Genomic DNA, 10,574 nt, shown 5'->3' on the forward strand with positions numbered 1-10,574 from the left:
GCTTGTTTCTCTCTATAATCAATAATTATTTACATGAGAAAGTAGGTGTCAATATACTAAAACTGCACAAAGCAAAAATATACATTACTATGGTGATGGTGATAAAAATAAAATGGACATTTAACATTACACTTGCCTTTAGTTCTAACCATAAAAAGCAGCATTAGCTGCTGTGTTTCTTTCTACATGCAGCCTGTCGGAATGATTTTAGATCCCTCAGTTACCCATTACTTTGGCTCTTCTTATCCTTGAGCACAAATTTGGAAATCTTAGTGCATGCCATGATATTCCCTTGTAAAATAAAATCTTATCTATTCTCTCTTTAATTGTGCCATTTTATCACTCCAAGCTGTCAGCTTTGCTCTGAGGATCCTGTTTAAGTTTATTTATCTACCCCAGTCCTTATTCCTGGAACTAAAGCCTATTATCCTTGTCTGATAAGGAATCCCACAATTACTTTATTCATTACCACCCATCCAAGATCAGGGAAAATAAATCACCAGTGCAAAGAGCAGAAAGCAGGCTTTTGTATCAGCTGCTTGACAATACCTAAATAGGATGGCTTTCCATTTTCTTTTCTATTGTATCATTTGCTTTACATTTGTCCTCAACATCTACATGCAGGTTATAGTTTATGGGTAGGAACATCTGCTTCTCACTTGCTTTGAAAGCTCTTTGCTGGGGTCACCACAAGATGGTGGCAACTTGACAATACTTCCTAATGTAGTATGAAATAATATAACCTAGACACGAGTTATGACTTCAGTGAGAACTAGGTCATTGTTGCCAAGGAAAAGGAAATACATTTGAAGCCAATGTGGGCCTTGACCCAGCAGAAAACAGAAGGAGAAAGGAGGATGAGCAACCGTTCTTGCAAAGACTGCTTTAAGGAAAATGTCCTGTGAGGTTTCTGTTGGTAGCAACTCATTGATGCATATCAAGGCATCATTCATTTTTTCTGCAGAAATCAGAAAGGGTTCTGCAGAAACCATAAAGGAGATCTTGAACTGTGACTTCCTATAACTAGGGCTGACAACTCTACGTTAGGAAATTTCCAGATATTTGAGGAAAGGGTAGGGCTTGTGGATGAAAGGAAGTTTATCAAGGTATAATTCCATAGATCCTGGCAAATAGATGGGGAAGAAATTGAGGTAGTGACAGATTTTATTTTCCTGGGCTCCAAGATCACTGCAGATGGGACTGCAGCAAAGAAATTAAAAGACGCTTGCTCCTGGGGAGGAAAGCTATGGCAAATCTAGACAGCATCCTAAAAAGCAGAGACATCACCCTGCCAACAAAAGTGCATCTAGTCAAGGGTATGGTCTTCCCAGTTGCAATGTATGGCTGTGAAAGTTGGACCATAAGGAAGGCCGAGCGTCAAAGAATTGATGCTTTGAACTCTGGTGCTGGAGAACTCTTGCGAGTCCCTTGGACTGCAAGGTGAACAAACCGGTCAGTCCTAGAGGAGATCAGCCCTGACTGCTCCATAGAAGGCCAAATCCTGAAGATGAAACTCAAATACTTTGGCCACCTTATGAGAAGGAAGGACTCCCTGGAGAAGAGCCTAATGCTGGGAGCGATTGAGGGCAAAAGAAGAAGAGGACGACAGAGAATGAGGAGGCTGGATGGAGTCACTGAAGCAGTCGGTGCGAACTCAAATAGACTCCGGGGAATGGTAGAGAACAGGAAGGCCTGGAGGATCATTGTCCATGGGGTCGCGATGGGTCGGACACGACTTCGCACCTAACAACAACAACAATTCCATAGATTCTACTTTCCAAAGCTGCTGTTTTTGCCAGTCTCTGTTGTCTGCAGTGGGGGGGGGGAGGTGTTCACAATCAGGAGGGTATAAAATGTGGGCTCACAGCCAAGGCATTCCACATCAGCAGAGAGATAGGGTAGCTCAGAGCCCTGAATCCATGTAACACACAAAACCCAGCAGTGGGGAGGAATTCACATTCACAATCAGGAATAAAAGTATGTGCTCATGTTTCTTACCTTCCTTTCTAACTGCCATTAGCCAACACAGGAGAGGCTGTGGACTTGAGCTGAGGATATATATCACATTCTGAGCCTGTGGAGCAAAATGGGAACTGTGTTACTGGAGCCAGCAGTGCATGTTAAGCATTGGATGGTCCCTAGTGATGTTTCTGAGGTTGTTGAAACCCATGACTCCCCTCCATTGCTTTAAAGTTTGGTAAACCTTTTAATTGAGTGGAAACAGTTTGTCTGGAAAGGTAGCCAATCATGAACTGCCATGAACCACCACAAACAGCTTGAATGTTCATAGAAAGTTCATGCAGATTGTCCTGACATGAACTTCACTTTGTGAACCACGAACTATCCACAATTTGTGATGAATTTTAGTTTATGAGCTGGTTCATGCCCATCCCTAGAGCTGGCTGGAAAGGGAGCCATAAGTGGGCATAATATATTAGCTCTTTGCTCAGTATACTTCCTACAGGAAAATAGAAAATATGTACTAGATTCAACAGCTTGAGCCACAGAAGGACATACATAACCTCTGCTCATATGGGATTCCTCTAAATCTACCCGTTATCCCTGCAAAAGAGAGTGGTAAAAATGGGCTAAGGAGAACAGCTTACAATAAGCAGGAACCATAAGAGAAATATTTATTATAAGAATAGGGAAACAAAGGTACAAAGCCCAGATAAATAGGTGAGCAAACTTCCTTAACTTGAGCTGTGAGCATTTGCCAGTCCAGCTCTTCAAGGTTTTCTCTGGCACGTTTCAAAGTATTAATCCATCTTTTCTGAATGCCTTTCAATTGTCATCTATTTCACAAGGGTGCATATGAATAAGAGATCACAGTAATGGATCATGCTGTGTCCTTATTGCCAGGCATCAAAATAAGAAGAAAGCATATAAGTCAGGGTCTTTCTGTGGAGCTGCAGTAATAAACATTTCTGTTTTCTTAAACTGAGGTTTGAGCTAGGGTACCCAACCTCTAGGTAGCACTTGGAGATTGTCAGCCTCCAGGTGGCATGAGCCAGCTGTGATGGGAGTAGTGGCTTATAAATATGATAAATAAAGAGATGATAATGACAATGATAATCAGACAGATAAAATTTCTATCTACTCCAGTTGTTCTCCAGATCAGTGGTCCCCAACCTGCGGGCCTTGGCCCGGTGCCGGGCCCTGAAGGCCATGGCACCGGGCCGCGGCTCCCTCTCCCCGCCCCCCCCCCGCAGTAAAAAACTTCCCAGGCCGCAAGCTTGTGGCCTGGAAAGCTTCTTACTGCGGGAGGGCGGGGAGAGGGAATCAGGGCTGGGCCACGATTCGGCCGCGCATGGCGCATTTGCTCATGCGCTATGCGCAATGCGTGGGCGCGGCCCGATGCGGGGCGTGGCCCGTGCGGGCGCGGGCCATGGGTGCGGCCCAATGCCCTGCCAGTCCCCAGCTTCAGAAAGGTTGGGGACCACTGCTCCAGATGACAGAGCTGAGTTCCCCTAGAGCAGTGGTTCTCAACCTTGCTTGTACCGTGACCTTTTAATACAGGTCCTCATGTTGTGGTGACCCCAACCATGAAATTATGCCAGGTTTCATTCACTGAAATTAAACCAAAACTGACCAATGGGGTAAAGATCCATTGTTCATGATTGTATATAAATTGTTTTTTTTTGGGGGGGGGAGGTTCTCAGTTCAGTTCTGCCTCTTGTCCCACCATGCTGATCTCACTCTTTTCCGCTGTTCCAGATGAACGCTGTATCTCGATCTACCCCGCAAGGTGGATGGCGTCCCCCCCAGCCAAGCTGCTTGCCCTGCCGCGACACCTGTGAAAGGGTCGTTCGACCCCCATAGGGTCAAGAACCACTGTCCTAGAGAAACTGACTGCTTTGGAGGACAGATTTTGCTGAGGCCCTTCCTTTCCCCAAACTCCACCCTGTCAAGGTTCCATACCCCAAATATCCAGATATTTCTCATCCCAGAGCTGGCAACCCTATTTCTAGGCCATACTATGTCATGGAGACTAAAATACCAGCCCAGATTAAAAGACCAGGTGACACAAACAATAGGAACCAGGGGGGCTCCTGAAGTATGAGGACCTACATGTACTTACCAGCCTTGCTAGGATCACAAGGCTACCTGCTCCATATCTCATCTCAGTAGAATATAATCTAAAACTCCAAAGAAAAAATGTAGCATTGAATATGTAGGATTGTGCTGGATAGAAAAGAAAAAGTGGGGATCCGCTTTCAGGAAAGGGGCATTCCTCCAAACATTTGTTTCCTGACCTCTCCCCCCTACTTCTATGCCTCTCACTCCTTCTCTGTCCTGCCACCCTCATCTCTTGCTCTGTCTCCCATGCTTCTCTGCCTGCTACCCCGTCATTCTCTCTTTGTTGCTGTTTCTAACCCCCTCTTCTCTCCCTCTCTCTCTCTCTCTCTCTCTTCTGCCTGTTTACCCTATCAATTTTTCTCTCTCGTTCTGCCTACATATACACACGCACTAGGACTGCCTTTCTCTTTTTTCATTCCCACGCCAGCACTCTCTTTTTCTCTCTGTCTACCGCACCTCACTGAAGCTTCCCTCCACCACTTCTCTTCCTTGCCAGCTCACCTGGAGCTCCTACTGGTGGGCATGCTGAGCTCCTCAGTGGCTCATACAGAGTTGCTCTGAGCAGGCCAACTAACTCTCCTCTCCCCTTCCTCTCTGGCTCATCGAGAGCAGCTCCAGAGGGCTGTTGCCCCTCACAGCAACTTATCTGGGATCACTGCAGGTGGGCCAGCTGTGGTTCCCTCTCCTCTTTGTTGTTCTCAGTGACTTCCCCAGAGATGCTCTGGGTGGACCAGTCAAGCTTGCCTCCCCCACCAGGTCACCCAGAGCAGACCTGGGCATGCACACCAAGCTTACACACACACACATGGCTTGCAGTGGCTTTTCTGGAACTGTCCCAGGCCTTTGAATACAGTGGAAGTGAGGGCAACAATGTAAGGTGTTGCCCCATTGGGGGGAAAGTTGAGGTAAGTTATGAAGTAAATAAATAACTTCTGTCTCAGCCAAACATATGTCATCTCACAAAGTTGTTGTGAGGAGAAAATAGGGCAGAATGATATCCTCCATTTCAAACTCTTTGAAAGAACAGGGGAATAAAAAAGTACTAAATAAATAAAATAGAAACACTGAATGCTGAAACTGAAGAGTTATGTTTTTTCTAACTACTTAAAAGTATCCCTAAAGAAATTTAAGTAGATGAGCTAATGGAAAAATGCAAATACAGCTCATTACATTTCAGTATTAAGTGTGACACTGAATAATATCACAAAGATGTATTCAGTAAATTTGGCAAGCTTTTGCTACTTGCTGATTGCAAAAATGAAAATGAATAATTTTGGCTCATTGATAACCTTTTCCTTAAAGGGCAGAACAAGGTTCATCTCTCCTGTAACTGTTCTAGCACGACCTGGAACAGATTCCTTATTATACTATTTAATTGGTTCTCCCACCAGGTGAAAATTACTTTTTGTCAGCTACCACTGTAAGCTTTCATGAATGTACATCCCTCAGCAACAACACCTCAATATGGCATCAAAAAGATTAGACAATAATTAAATCATATAAGCTATCCTGAGGTGTAAAGGGATAAATTGATGCAAGGAGTTGCATGCCATCTGTCCCAAAGATATTTATGCTGGCTGAAAATGAAAACATTGCTGTGGTTAGGGAACGGAGTCGTACCATCCCACATTGTTCGAGATCAGGAAGCCCTCAGATCTCCAGCCAGACTTGAAGCAATGCAAAGGAGTGATATGCTAATAAATGTTCAGTTGTATTAGTGGGCACTGAACTTTTTTCTTTCCTCCATTACACTGGAAGAAATGTAGAAGTTATAGTAATTGCATTTCTTTATCCTTATGCACTAAGAGGAAACAACGATGCCAGAAGGACTACTGGAAGACAGGTCATATAGTAGGCCAGACTATACTGACTACCAAGTCAGTGTATTTCTCAACAACAACAACATGCCTTTAATAGCATATAAAAGGAGGGAAAGTGCAAAAGGATCCACTGCTATCCAGAATAAACAAAGGCAGAAATCATACTTTAGAGTAGGACAAAATACATTCACAATCTCTCATGGCAAGATATAAAATCTTTGCAACTGGTTCAATTATATCAGGGTTCTGGGGTGTCAAAAGAAACTGAATCTTAAGTTCGTCGGAATGCAGTTCTGTTTTACACAGCAGCGAGTGTATTTCTCTTATTTTGAAGTTGTGTGTTCTTGGTAGAAATAAAGTCATTCTCCCCATCGGCTTAACAGTACCATCCTTAGAAGGGTGTGACTGTGCTATGGATGGCACTATGAGTCTAAAATGATCTTCATATTTAGCACAGAGTGAGAAGATTTACACCACAAGCCTGGGAATATTTAAATAAAAAATAAATGGTCTGTGAGATTTGTATCCAAGTATGTGTAAGATGGTAACCTTGCTTATTTATTCATTTAAGTATGCCACTATTTCAAGGCTCAAAAATGGCTCACAAGTACAGAAAACAGTCATACTAGACAAATTCAATAAAATTCAGAGCAGCCATAACAGTTCATCAACCAAATGCTTCTGAAAAAGATGAATCTTGTATTCCAGTTCAATCTACCAGTTAAAATCTGCCTGCCAAGTCTTGCTCTTGGATGTTGATTAGTGGGTTCAATAAGACACAAAGTCGCTCATGTGCCAAAATGTCAGCTCTTTATTGATCACACACCACTGAACTGAACTCAACATCCACCCAAACTTATATATAGTGTGGGCTTCTCGCCAAAGCCTAAGATTGGCCCAGTGCGAGTTCCCCAAATTCAAATCGATTGGACCATTGAAATGATCCAGTAGCAGGATGGATCCTACATGCTAGTCAATACCATTAAAAGTCCCTAATGTTTGAATAGCAGTTCCCACTTGGTGATTCTGCTAATCTACATACACAACAGTGAATAGCAGTGAAGCATGTTCTATGGTGGTGCTTTGCCTTTGGGACTGTCATGAGCAGGTCTACTCAGGCCATGATTTAGGATTGAGGTTCTCATTTACAGGAGCTTGGAGTCTTCTGTAGATATTGGCCCACTATGGCTACAGTTTGGAGCAGTCAGAGTCAGGATAGTCTTGGTTAGTCTCGCAGCCTTGGTTAGTCTTGGTTAGTCTCCCTGCATGCTACACTGGGAAGCTGCTTTTTAGTTGTATGCTGTGTTCCCAGGAACAGAGCAGATGGCCAATGTTCTCACCTGCCTGTTTTGACTTGTTCTCTAACCCAGTGATATCTCCTGCACTCCTATGTACTCTGAGGGTGGTGTGGGAGCATGGGGCCTGACATTAAGGTGTTTTAGCTGTGGGTATTGAAAGATTATCTGAGAGGGCTTGAGTTAACATCCCTATGGGGCTGAGCTGATACATGGCATAGCTTTTATAATTAATCTAGTTTTATAGAGCAATATTTTAAAAGCCTTAGTTATTTTATTCCATGGTATTATTCTTTGAGTAAGTTAAGTCATTTGTCTTTCTTTTAAGTGCTTTAAATATTTCTGGGCTTATGTATTTGCTTAATCATAATTCAGTTATTTTAATAGCATTGTTAGTGGAACTTTTAGTTGGGTTTCAGGCAATGGGAAACTTTGTGTAATCCTGAGGTTGGGTGTAAACATCTTTCAGTTTGGAGCAACCTAGTTCAGAGGGGTATCTCTGGAATCATGCTAACGGTTATTTTCCATAGTGAAGGCTGTTTGTGGAAACCAATGTCTATCTCAACAGCCTGACGTTTTAGTCTTTGCCATTTGGGACCAGATAGGGACCCCGGCCTCAGTCATGGGAACAGGGGGTGTACTTTGTTTGTGAGAACCACTCTAGACATGCCTATGTACCACCTATGTTATGATGTGTTTCTGATGTATAGACCTGTCATATTACACTTTGTATGGGAGGGCCTGGGTAGTATTTAGTTCATTGATTATTTACATAAGATTGTCTTTGTCAGTTCTTAGTCAATAATTACTCATGTTATCCTGTTACTGCATTTCCAATAAACCTCTAAATACATTTGTGTAATAGAGGGTCATTGGGACCCTGCCTGATGGGATAGCAAGTACTAACTGACTGGTATGTCTTCCCATTGAGTCTTGACTGGGACCTATTTTATTTTCTTACCAAAATATTGGGAAAGATGACTTTGTTATCTTGGGGGGCCTCAGAAGTTCATCAACCTGTAAAAGCCTTGAAAGGAACAATTAGTCATAATAAATCACATGTTTATTTCAATGATTTTACAGGTTGATGCAAAGGGTGTTTGAGAGGGAGTTTTGAGCATTTTCTGGATGTTACTTGAACAATTAAGTAACAATAAATCATATGATCCCACTACTTTATTCCAGGATATGTTCAAAATTTCTTCTCAAACACCCTGGTCATGGCATGCAGCAGTGAATCTAACAGATAAATTTATCTAGTATATTTCATCTGGTTTGTATGCCATATAAATCAGTGCTGAATTGCCCTCATGAATCCTGATCATATAAGTATGCAATTTTCATAAAACTGCCCTTCAGAAGATTTGTTGTGTGTGTTCTGTTTTGCAGCTACATAACCTTGTTCTTTGGCTTTATGCTTCAACTGGGAGTTCTAAAGTTTCATTCCATAATCCATGTTTGACACAGTCATAAAGAGGGGTGGGGGGAGCTCAGAGTAATTCTTTGTGCATAAAAATCAAACACTCAGAAACAACAAAGTAAATCAACAAGTGTCAGAAATCAGATTAGGGAGCTATGGTTTTATTTGCATTCAATATGCCCCAAGAAAAAAATGGAGAAAATAAAGATTATGAATGCACAAATAAGCTAAAGAATATGTATCTTTATTTGAAGTTTTATTACTTTATTAATATTTGAAGTTTTATTACTTTAATATATTTCATTACACACTTAAATTACCAGCATCTGTAGAGCTAATAGGCTCAGGAAAAGAGAGCCAGGGGTTTGTATGTTGAGTTGGAGCCGGAAACTTAGCCATTTCCATAATGATTTACATTGCATTCATAATTAAAATATGCACCAACCAGAACTAGAGATTTCTGGATTATCCTAACAAATGTGTTTGAAGCTGGTTCCCACATTTCAAAACAGAGACTTTCACCCTGGTGAGCAATTTATACCAGGAGGACCATCCTGAGAGCCTGGACTGGCTCCATTCCTTCCAGAAGATGGTGTTGGGGGATCATTGCTCAGCTCTGAGGTTTTTTGCTTAGTAAAATTCTACAAACTTCCCTTTTGTTTTATACTGTGTAACAGGATCATGAAACCAAAGGAGGAGGAGATCCAGAGATTTGAATTTGCTGTCATCAATATGTATCTCTTCCTCATCTCCATCTAAACCTGTGAAATGGAGTTTTAAATCTAGAGTTGGATAGATCTGATTTGGATGAACTTAAAATTAATTCAGGAAAGATGGAAATGGTCTTGGTTGAACTCATGACTGATCTGGAAGTAGGTAATGTATCATTACTGGAGAAGATGCATTCTCTTGAAACATAGGTTTGCAGTTTGAAGGTGCTTCTAGATCCACAGCTGCTCCTAGATGGTCAGAGGAATCCATGGCTGCATTGCCTTTAATGGGCATCTCATTTACCAGTTGTTCTGCTTCATATACAGGAAATTCTTCTCCATATGCCGTCACCATCTCAATGATATCTGTCATTTATCTGATCTCATCATATCATCTACAAAGTTGTAAAATTCTCATATATGGTGCACAATTCTTTATTTAAAAGGTAAGCATGTGTGTGTCAAGTTATAGTGCTGTCAAGTTGCAAAAACTTGAAGTGACCCCAGCAAGGCGTTTTCAAGTCCTTTGAGAAGCAGAGGTGACCTGCAATTGCCTTCCTCTGCATAGCCTTCCTTAAAGATCCCTTTCAAATACTGACCCTGCTTGGCTTCCGGATCTGATGAGATTAAACTATATCATGCTGCCTTCCCTCCCTAAAGCTAATTATAAATGACCATAGTAATGTTGATTATTTTGTAATGCATTTGCCATTTTAAAGTGGAACAAATATACTGTAAAGTCTGGGGTGCTTTGGTGGGACTGAGACTGTATGCATGTTCCTAATATATCACAATTGAAAATACCCATCATGCAAATTACTTTCCCATGATCAGACTGTGAACTCTGTAAATTCAGTAGCCCCACTATATTTCATTTCTCAGGCAAGGGAGTCCAGTGGTTTCATAGTGAGTGTTTGTAGTGGTTTCATATTGAGAAATGAATGAGAATCTCACAAGTATGTAAAAGATAAATGTAAGGGGAAATTTTCACACATACACAAACACACACACACACAGGAATATGATGATGCTGAGGTTATCTATTCAGTCATGTCCAACCCACAGCAAGTCTATAGGAAAGTCTTCGCAAATATATTTTCTACACAAATATAGAAAAACATATAAATTTGTCTCTCAGCAGAACAGAACTTTCAAGTAAGTCATGTTCATGCTTTTTTTTTCTTGGGAAATTTTATTGCCTTGCAGCCATCTCGTGGCCCACCGGCCACAAGGAAGCCAATCATTACTC

Source organism: Paroedura picta, chromosome 5 (genome assembly GCF_049243985.1).
Source record: "Paroedura picta isolate Pp20150507F chromosome 5, Ppicta_v3.0, whole genome shotgun sequence".
Classification (NCBI taxonomy): Eukaryota; Metazoa; Chordata; class Lepidosauria; order Squamata; family Gekkonidae; genus Paroedura; species Paroedura picta.